The sequence below is a fragment of the Callithrix jacchus genome, chromosome 19 (genome assembly GCF_049354715.1).
Source record: "Callithrix jacchus isolate 240 chromosome 19, calJac240_pri, whole genome shotgun sequence".
NCBI classification, from domain to species: domain Eukaryota; kingdom Metazoa; phylum Chordata; class Mammalia; order Primates; family Cebidae; genus Callithrix; species Callithrix jacchus.
Genome location: NC_133520.1, coordinates 51,646,392 through 51,658,059, shown reverse-complemented (window position 1 = coordinate 51,658,059; position 11,668 = coordinate 51,646,392).

Below are 11,668 nucleotides of genomic sequence, written 5' to 3'. Positions count from 1 at the left end.
AGGCATACACAGAGACCAGGTGATCCAAAGAACAGAGACAGTTGGGAATTTTATTAGGGAAATGTTACGTATTGTTACATATTGTTTGGAAAGGAAGCTCATTGGCACTAGAGAAGCTTTTGGACTCTGGCAAGCTCTGGTTGGTGAGTGACAGCTGGAGTTAAAACAGGTCTTAGAGTCACAACTGGTTGCTTCAGCAGCTATTGGGTAAAACTGGGCCGGGGTTGACCACAGGCCATTTCAGCAGCTGGGCATGTAGAAAATGTAATTCCTGGTGTAGGTGCTATGTCCCCCAAGTGCATTTTCCTCCCTGGCCCCTCAGCTCTGATTTAATTGGGTATGCATGACAAGAATTACCCAATTTGTGTTATTAAGTTTCATATTACTTAGTTAAAAGTAAAACACTATATTAGCTAATAACAATTAATACAGTGGAATATTTCCTAAGTAAGTATAAAATGCAATAGAAAGCAGTGAAACGTGCATATCTGGTAGATCAATTTAGAGAAATGAGGTATTCTGCTCAATAGGTTCACAAATGCCATGGTCGAATATGTCCCCCAAAATTCACATGTTGAAATCCTAACCCTCAAAGTTTTGGAATTAAGAGCTAGGAGGTGACAGATCATGAATTCTCATGAATGGGGTTAATGCTTTTATAAAAGAGGCCTGAAGGAACCTGTTTTCCTCTTAGATTATGTGAAGACACAGTGAGAAGGTGCCATATATACACTAGGAAACAGACCCACGGCAGACATCGAGTCTGCCAGCACCTTCATCTCGGACCTCCCAGCCTCCAGAACTGTGAACAGTAAATGTGTGTTTAGAAGCCACCTAGCTTATGTTATATTGTTACAACAGCCCAGATGGACTAAGACAATAGATATGGTGAAATTATGTAGAACTGCAATCTACTCATAAAATAATTTAATTGGGCCTAAGTTGTCTCAATTCTTCACTTCTAAAAACACCAACATGCTGAAACACGGTGAAGGATGAAGTATTCCTGAATGAACCCATGTAGTCGGTACCACAGAGTGGAACAAAACTAGCTGTTTTACAATGAAGCAAAACGTAGCAGGTCCTCATATAACATTTCATTCAATGTCATTTTGTTATAATATTAACGTGGAAGAAAACCTGATTCTCAGCCGGGGCTGCTGTCTGTGGAGTGTGCACTTTCTCCCTATGTCTGCGTGGATTTTCTCAGGGGACTCTGGTTTCCTCCCACATTCCAGAGACATGCTGGGTTAACTGGCTGTCTCAGTTGTACCAGAGTGAGAGTGTAGGTGTGTGTGTGAGTGTGCCCTGCCATAGAAGGGTCCTGTTCAGACCTGTTTCCCACCTTGTGCCCGGAGATGCTGGGATGGCCTCTGGCCACCTGCAACCCTGAACTGGAATCACTGGGTATATAATTACCTTAAATTGTTTTTATTAATCTTAGGTGTATGTTTAGGTCACATTTATTTCAATGTTTAATATTAGAAGTGTATGGGGTCTTTATTTAGTGGTGTGTTTTGTGACCAGAAATAGGCCCTAGGAACTTAACCGCTGTTTTTATTCATTCGACTTCAGTGAAATTGGTTTTGCTTTACCTTGTTTTGCTTAAAGTCACCGTTTCCGCCGGGCGCAGTAATCCCAGCACTTTGGGAGGCCGAGGCAGGTGGATCACAAGGTCAAGAGATCGAGACCATCCTGGTCAACATGGTGAAACCCCGTCTCTACTAAAAATTAGCTGGGCATGGTGGCGCATGCCTGTAATCCCAGCTACTCAGGAGGCTGAGGCAGGAGAATTGCCTGAACCCAGGAGGCGGAGGTTGCGGTGAGCCGAGATCCACTCCAGCCTGGGTAACAAGAGCGAAACTCTGTCTAAAAAAAAAAAAAAAAAGTCACAGTTTCCACATACCTATAGACAATGTTAAGGGAGGACTTACTGTAAGTAGTTTGGATTAAGCTTCTATACACTGACAAACTTGTTTAGCACCTAGAAAGAGACACCAGATTTAGCAGAGAGCAAGCAAGATGAGGCCTGTCCCCTCGATGGTTTTGATGAGAAAACCCTGTGCTCAGGGCAGACTTCATGGACATCATGTGACTTGTGCAGTCACACAGAGCCTCACACTCACATGGTCTGTGAGCCTGACTTTAATGCTCTGCTAATGCCATCTTGAAATTCTTAATGGTTTTTGAAGAGGGAGCTCCCTCAGTTTGATTTTGCACCGGGCCCCACAAGTTACGCAGCCAATCCAGACAACAGTGAGGGGTGTGTCATAAAAGGTGAAGTCCTTGGGGCTTTGATACCATTAAAGAGATCATCTAATCTCGTGTGGATGGGGAGTGTCAAGGGAGTGTCTGAGGAAGCCAGGATGTCCACTGGATGGGGTTGCTCCATACAGAGTTTGGGACTCTTAGGACTTAGGAAAAGTCCTAAGTCATTTTTCTTGGGCAGCATTCCATATTTTCTCTTTGTTTTTGGTTCCTAGTGTTTTTGCCATGACACATCTGGTTGTGGACCTCTTTGCATATATACTTCTTGGAGTTTGTTGAATTTCTTGAATGTGTAGATCCATGTGTTCAGGATATTTGAGAAGTTTTCAGCCATTATATCTTCAAATATTTTTTTCTTCTCCTTTTCCTCCCTTCTTCTGCTACTCCCATTACACATGCTGGTGTGCTTAGTGAATCCAACATTTCTCTCTGTCTCTGCTTATTTTTATTCGTTCTTTTTTTTCCAGATTATATAATTGATATTGATCTCTCTTCAAACTCTGATTCTTTGGTTCAAATTTGCTGTCCAAACATTAGTGAATTTTTCATTTGGGCTATTATATTTTCACCTCCATGATTTCCATGATATGATTCTTTTGTATCTCTGTATTGATATTCTCTATTTGATGAGACGTTGTCATCAGACTTTCCTGTACTTCTTTAAGCATGTTTTCCTCTAGTAAGTTGAACATATTGCTAATGGCTGGTTGGAAGTCTTTACTGTTAAATCTGGAATCTGGGCTCTCTCACAGGCTATTTCCGTTTGCTTATTCTCCAGGTGTATGGGCTATGCTTTCCTGTGTCTTTGTATGCCTCACAGTTTCTGCTGAAAACTGAACACTTTAGGTAACTGTGATATTGTGAAACATATATTTGTTCCTCATCCCTGTCTCCCCGTATACAACTTTTAAAATCCTTGCAATCTCCAAAATGCTGTCTTTTTGTATGCTAATAAATTGACTAGTGGCTGTCAGCCCCTCGGTGGCTTCAGGGCGGGGGCTGGTCACTGGAAAGAGGCTTGAGACTTTCAGCCTCAAATCATGTGCTGAAGGTTAAATTGGTCGCCAAGGGCCAATGAGTTAATCAATGATGCCTGTGTAATGAGGCCTCCATATAATCCCCATAGGACAGAGTTTGGGAGCTTCCAGAAAGCTGAACATTTGGAGGTTCCTGGAGGGTGACACACCCAGGGAAAACATGGAAGTTCCACAAGCCTCCCTGCCAACCTCGCCTTAAATGTGTCTCCATCTCTATCTTTTGTAATATCCTTTACAGTAAACAAAAAGTGTTTTTCTAAATTCTGTGAGCAGCTCTAGCAAATTAATTGAACCCAAGGAGGAGGTCCTGGGAACCCTGATTTACAGCTCATAGGTCAGAAGCACAGGTTAAAAAAAAATCTGGAGCTTGCTATTGGCACCAAAATTAGGGAGCAGTCTCATGAGACTGATTCCTTAACCTACGGGATGTGATGCTATCTCCGGGTAGATAGTGGCTGAATTGAACTGAATTAGATGATGCACATCTGATGTCTGCTGCAGAATTGATTGCTTGCCTGATGTGTGAGGAAAGCTCCTCCAAGCCCCGTCTGGTGTCACAAGCATGTCGTGAGTGCACAGTAGAAAAAACTGAATTTGTTTCTTCCACTCAGTAATACAGTGGACCCTTGAACAACACAAGTTTGAACTGCGCAGGTCCACTTATGCTCACATAGTTATCAGTCAAGGTTACACCTAGTGCACCTGCCTCTCCTTCCTCCCCTTCCATCTCCTCCCCTTCTTCTGCCTCTGCCACCCCTGACACAGCAAGCTCCTCTTCCTCCTCCCTTCAACATGAAGATGATGAGGATGATCTTTATGACCATCCACTTCCGCTTAATGAATAGTAAATACATTTCCTCTGCCTTATGATTTTCTTAATAACATTTTCCTGTAGCTTACTTTATTGTAAGAATATAGTGATGGGACGTGGTGGCCCACGCCTGTAATTCCAGGACTTTGGGAGGCCAAGGTGCATGGATCATGAGGTCAGGAGATTGAGACCATCCTGGCCCACATAGTGAAACCCCATCTCTACTAAAAAAAAAAAACCCAGGCCGGGCACAGTGGCTCAAGCCTGTAATCCCAGCACTTTGGGAGGCCAAGGCAGGTGGATCACGAGGTCAAGAGATCGAGACCATCCTGGCCAACATGGTGAAACCTGTCTCTACCAAAAATACAAAAATTAGCTAGGTGTGGTGGTACACGCCTGTAATCCCAGCTACTGGGGAGGCTGAGGCAGGAGAATTGCTTGAACCTGGGAGGTGGAGGTTGCGGTGAACCGAGATTGTGTTGCTGCACTGCAGCCTGGCAAGAGTGAGACTCCATCTCAAAAGAAAAAGGAAAAGGAACATAGTATAAAATGCATATCACATACACAATACATGTAATCGACTTTAGGCTATCAGTAAGGCTTCCAGTCAACAGTAGGCTATTCATAGTTAAGGTTTTGAGGCCTCAAAAGTTTTGTGTGGATTTTCAGCAGTGTTGGCTGTTGGTGCTCCTAACCTTCATGTTATTCAAGGGTCACCTGTATAATGCAGCAGCTGTGGGTACTAATTCCCTTCAGCCTCCCTCAGGTCTTGTTTTTGTTGCAATTTGCTCATTTGTATGGGGTTTGCTAGAGTATTTTAGTGAAGTCCATTTCCTCTACCAAGTACAGCCCTTGAAGGCTTTAGGGTCACTCCTTAAAAGGTTCAGGCTTGGCCTCCATCCCACACCTGAGATGACAGGGTTTTAGCACAGCTCTCTCTCTCTCTCTTTTTTTTTTTTTTTTTTTTTTGCCAATCACTTTGAACTTATAAGTTTGCTCAGGTTAGCCTTGAACTCATGACCTCGCCTTTGCAAACGCCACGACCTCTGGTGGGAGCCACTTTGGACCCCAGCACAGCTCTCTTTAACTGTCTCTTTCCCTGATCTCTCTGATAAGCTGTCTGCTTCCTTTGACATGACACCCAGTAATTGCTAGATGATTGCTCTATTATTTTTTGCTTATGCCCTGGGGCATACATTGCTCCACAGTCTATTCCAATTAATTTCGGGCAGATGTAGCTTTGGAGCCCCTCTTTAAGGCTTGTTCTGACCCAGGAGGGCTCCTGTTAGCTCTCTCTTTTTACGATTCTCTCCGATAAACTCCATGGTCTATGGTTTGGCTTGTTGCTCTTAGTGAACAGCACAGTTTTTGAGAGTGTTCTGAGGCTTCCACTTTACCACACTTTTACATAAAATCCGTTTCTTTGGTGACATCTTTGGAGGCTGCAGTGAGCTGTAATCATGCCACTGTACTCCAGTCTGGGCAAAAGATCAAGATTCTGTCTCAAAAAAACAGAAAAAAAAAGGAAGAAAGGAAGGAAGGAAGGAAGGAAGGAAGGAAGGAAAAAAGGAAGGGAGGAAGGAGGAAGAAAAAAGGGAGGGAAGGGAAGGGAGGAAGAGAGAGCAGGAGAAAGAAAGAAAAAGAAAGGATGAGGAAGAAAAGGGAAGAAAGGAAGGAAGGACAGAGGGAAGGGAGGGAGGGAGAAAAAAAGAGAGAAATTGGCTCATGTGCTTGTGGAGCCTGGCAAGGCTGAATTTTGCAGGACAGGGCAGGAGGCTGCAGACCCAGAGAAGAGTTGATGCTGCAGCTGGAGTCCAAAATCAGTCTGGAGTTGAGAGATCCAAGATCAACAAGATCAGGGTGTCTACAGGGCTGCTTTCGCCCGAGGCCTTTCTCTCTGTCTTGTACTGTGTCCTCATATGGTCTTCCCTCCATACTTATCTGTGTCTACATTTCCTCTTATGAGGCAATTAAGGTAAAATGAAATCATATCAGCCCACCCATATAACCTCATTTTTCCTTAACCACTTGTGTAAAGGCCTTATCTTTAAATAAAGTCCCATTCTGAGATGCTGGGGTTTAGGACTTCAATGCATAAATTTGAGGGGGACACAACTTTGTCCATAAAAAAACAACTCAGCCCATAACACAGTGCCATATATTTAGCATGACAGTGATCTGTCAGGTAGATCTGAGAAGGGAAAACTGGAGCCACCAAGGAAAATTTTTTTAAATCAGCTTTTCTAGCAAGAATAAAGAGGAGAGGGGTACGTGAGAGGAACGGTTCAACCTCCAAACAACACAATTGTCTGTGGAAAGCAAAGAACAAGTGGTTCATGAGGGCAGGAGGCTGAGTCTGCTGGGAGACGGGGCCATCCACAGGAAAGGAGACATGGGAAGATAGGTGCTTGGATTTCGGCAGGGAACATCTGCAGTTCTGAACGGTGGCAAAAGTTAGGAGGCATCCCACGAGCGGGCAGAGCTGGAATTTGAGACAGGCATTGGAGCTGGAGAGAGACTCTGGAGTTATCGGAATTTTGGTGATAATTGAAGATGTTAAGTAGCTCGCAGAAGGAATGTAAAAAGAAAAATGCTGAAAAAAGCTATTTTGGAAGAGTCAAAAGAGCCAGAGGAGATTCAAAGAGGAAGGACAACTTATGGGTAAGAAAGACCCAGAAACTAGAAAGCAGTGAAGATCAAATCAAACTTCTCAAACACTTTTCTTAATTCATAACAAAACTTTTTGGGCTAATATTATCTAAGAACTACACCACTCCCTGGAGCTGATCAGCACTCATGTCCCTGCTAAGTGGAAGTGGGAAGAGAAGCTGGGTGTGCATCAGACTTATTAAAAGCAGCAGCCCTGTCGAGTTCCACCTACCTATGAAATCCCAAGGGGGCAATGTCAATCCAGAAATAAAACACTGTGACTTCAATCATGCGAGCACTGCTTATTTTTCCTCCTTTCTGTTCCTTTTCTTTCTCAAGTGTAAAGAGAGAGCATACTGCACACACCATATTTAAAAGTTCCCCAACCCCCAAACTATAGGTCAGGGAATCAATATTATAGTTCATCATCATTTGACCTCAGACATAGTGATTAATTTTCCAGGTCTCAGTGGCCACCTAGCCCCATGCTGCTGCCTACAGATGGCTGCAGAGTCTCCTACAGCAGAGTCTCTGTCCCTCCTCGTGTTGATTTAGGCTGGCACTAGTTGCTTAGTAGCAAGAGATACTACTATATCACATCTATAGAGATAGCCAAAATCTAGACTACTGACAAGGACCCAGGAGGTACAATTGTGTCACTTTAGATGCCAAAAAGCCAGGACTTATTCTAACGTACCCTCTCCAAAAAGTTTTAATGTATTCTATTAAGAAATGTTTTCTACAGAAAATACAAATCTAAATGTATTGCCTAAGTCTGTGGGAAAATGTTGTTTATTTGAAAACAAGATTCTCACAAGACCAAAGGTTTTTTACTTACATTTGATCGCATTAACCACCGTGACCCGTGATTGTGTAAAAAGTGGAAAAATGTATATGCTTAACAGATATTGAATTTTTCAAATAGCCAAGTCTTTTTCTCTGAAATGGGTAGGTATTTATAGAGGGACAAACATGAATCAAATCCATGAATGCGGTAAAAATTGTTCCTCTCATCTCTTGTTCACCCAGACTCAACGTGTGTTTGCAAACATGGAAGACTCCTGCTGGAATCCTCCGAGTGGAGTTTCTGTTGTCTTCTTTCTGCTCACTAGATGGCACTCTATCCATATTACTTCACAGGCAAGGAAGCCCAAAACTGGATTATTTGAATTGAAGAAAAGAGCCTAAGAGCAGTGGATGTGATTTAGGAAGACGTTGGAAGGACGAGGGGAACAAAAGAAGTGGTTTTTAAGTATTGGTTACACAGAAACGACAAGCAGGTGTTTATAAACGTATCTTTTCCGTACAAGCTTGGTCAGATCTCCAAACTGAGCCTATGTGGAAGTGAACCAAAACGTTTCAAATACTAGGTGGCCCATCACTCTTAGACACAGGCTGAAAGCGGACTTCCCTCCTGCACTCAACAACCCATCTAAAAATGGTACCTGCTTAAGAAATGTCCTCTAATAGTCATTTAATAGATGAAAACTGCTCACAGGCTGTGTCTTCTACTGGACCCTGGGAGCACACAGCACACACTCACAACATGCTATTTGCTTAGGAGCAAGAGATACCCCTACATCACATCTATAGAGATAGCCCAAAACTGGACTACTGACAAGGACCCAGGAGGTACAATTTTATCACTCTAGATATCACACACATACACACTACACAAACACACAAAAGACAGACAATGCATAAGATCCATAACGATATACATTACACACACCTATACACTTATGCACACACCATGAAAACACAAGAACACGCACTCACAATGCACACTTACACACACACACAACACACTTAAACACAAACTCACAATACACACACATGTAAAATGTACACTTAAACATACACAACATACCTATACTTATAACACACTTATACACACCCACTATACACAACACATACAAACTTATGCACATACACTCACACACACTCACACACCCCAACATCAAGATTATTTAGCTTACCAAAATGATTCCCCTTCAAAGGAGGTTAGCACTTAAAACGACAGAGGGTGGAGAAGGGACTCCTTAGAAAAATCCCCTTCACCATTGGTCATCATCTCCTGCTTACAGAATATAGAAATTTTTCAACTAAGAGAAGAGTAACAAAATTAAGGAATGCATTAATATTTTACGTAGTTTAAAGACGTCAGTCTCTCTTGTGCATCATAAAAATATATGTGAGATAATGGCAGAAATCTCCTTCAATTTGCTTTTCTCACACCGCTGCATTTACGATTCTCTTTGTTGCTTTTAATTATTACAAATCATCCTTAAACGTTCTGGGCCAGTGCAATTCCTTTCTTTCTCAAGGTTCTTTTTTTTTTTTTTTTCAGATGGAGTCTAGCTCTGTTGCCAGGCTGGAGTGCAGTGGTGCAATCTGAGCTCACTGCAACCTCTGCCTCCCGGGTTCAAGCAATTCTCCTGCCGCAGCCTCCCAAGTAGCTGGGACTACAGGTGTGCACCACCACGCCCAGCTAATTTTTGTATTTTTGGTAGAGATGGTGTTTCACCATGTTGGCCAGGATGGTCTCCACCTCTTGACCTCATGATCCACCCACTTCGGCCTCCCAAGGTGTTGGGATTATAGGCGTGAGCCACTGCACCCGGACGGCCCTGAAGGTTCTTTTTAAAGCATGTCCAATGTTATAACAAGGCCTGTTACATTTGGTGTCCAAGGATGTGTGAATTGGTGGTATCACTGTTTTTCATCCCAGCACCCCATGTCTTACTGATCCAGGCCTGACAGTGTGTCAGTTCTTTTGATTCCGTTATGTGTCATGCAGAATTTCATAATTATTAAGAGTAAAGTGAAACAATACATCTCTTCTTTTAAGGTAAAGACAGGTATTGGCTTTGTACATGGTAATTATGCCTGGGGATACTCACTTTCCTGGGATAAATATGACATATCAAAGATCTATGACCACACACTCCCTCCAGCATTAAAAAAAAAGTTTTTTGAGAGGAAATGAGATTATATAAACCGCTTTTTAAATTTGACATTTTGTCCACAAATCTCACTATCCACTGAAATAACACTACTGCTGTGTTCTACACGATAATTATGAAAGAAATAAATCTAAGTTGATAAAATATGGATAGCACAGGAAAGCACAAAATAATGTGAAATCATATCACCTAGAGATAAGCACTATTAACATTTTAACATTTTGGTCTACCTTTTTCCATTTTGTTTCTGTGTGTATACAGTTACAAGGATGGGTGTTTCAAGGCAAAACATCCTGTTCTTGTTTGTCACGCAGCCGTCTACGGGGAACATGTCCACTGTCAATCAACATTTTCCTACAAGAGCTTTCATGGCTGTGTGGTACACTCTCTTATGGTTGTATTATGATATAGTATTTATCACCATTACATGAAACAGTCTGGTAAGCATTCCTTTTTAGCTTCTTAGAATTGTTGAGTCCAGATCTAAATCAGATTGCCTGGGCTCAAATTTTCACAATGGTACGATCTAACTTGGTGTCCTTGGGTGAGTTTCGTAAACTCCAAAGCCTCATTTTCTTAAGATGATATAGCAATAATAGTACCTATCTTACACAGTTGAAGTGGGGATTAAATGAGAAAATCCATGCCTGGCAAATCCGATCCAGCTAAATATCAACAGGATCATACCTATTTAAGTGGGATCACTTGAATCAAGTGGGATTTATCCTAGGATTGTAAGGTTAGCTTAACATTCAAAAATCAATGACCGTAATTCACTGAATAGAAGATTTTTAAACAAATCTAATACGATCACCTCGACAGATGCATAAAAAGCCTTCGATGAAGTTTAGCACTTCTTTTTTTTTTTTTTTTTTTTTTTTGAGACACAGTTTAGTCCTGTCGCCCAGGCTGGAGTGCAATGGTGTGATCTCAGCTCACTGCAACCTCCGCCTCCTGGGTTCAAGCAATTTCTGCCTCAGCCTCCCAAGTAGCAGGAATTATAAGCATCCACCACCACACCTGGCTAATTTTTTGTGTTTTTAGTAGAGACCAGGTTTCACTATCTTGGACAGGCTAGTCTTGAACTCCTGACCTCGTGATCCACCTTCCTTGGCCTCCCAAAGTGCTGGGATTACAGGTGTGAGCCACTGCGCCCGGCCAACACTTCTTAATAATCAAAACTCTAAGCAAGTTAGGAAAAGAAGAGAACTGCTTCAACCTGATAGTGGGAATTAATGCAAAACAGCTCATATCACAGTTAATAGTGAAAGCCCGAATCCATGAATCTAAGATCAGTAATAAGAAGACAAAGATGTTCATTCTTGTCACTTGTCCAGGAGGTTTAAATTGGGCAATTTGACAAAGAAAGGAAGCAGACTACATAACTACTGGGGAAAAAAAAATAAAACTGCCAGTATGGACATAACATAAACTGAGAGAAAAAAGCCACGCAGTACCTGCTGTATTTAGACCTCAAGAAGAGAGGTAGCGGGTCATTTGAGTTGCCTGGGGCCAGAGGTGGTATGGGGTTTGACTAGAAAGTGGCATAAAGTGATAGACATGTTCGATATTGGTATTTTGGTGGGGGTTATATAGGTTTATATATTTGCCAAGATCCATTGAGCTCTATGTTTAAAATATATGCATTTCATTGAATGTCAAATGTATTTCTGTCAATATCCTCCATTCAGGAACACACATGTGGTTGAAAAAGTTAGGTTTATTGCTCATTGTAGCAAAGGAGAACCCACACCCTAGGGAACTGTGGGGTGTCTCTGAAAGAGGTGGTTAGACAGGGCATACAGGATTTCGTTTTGCATTAGGTGGTTTAGGGGAGTGTTTAAGGAAGCAGGGCTTGCCCCGGAGTGTATGGTATCAGGTAGCTGGAGTAATTCTATTTTTTTGTGGCCTTAACAGAATCATGTGTTCAGACATGA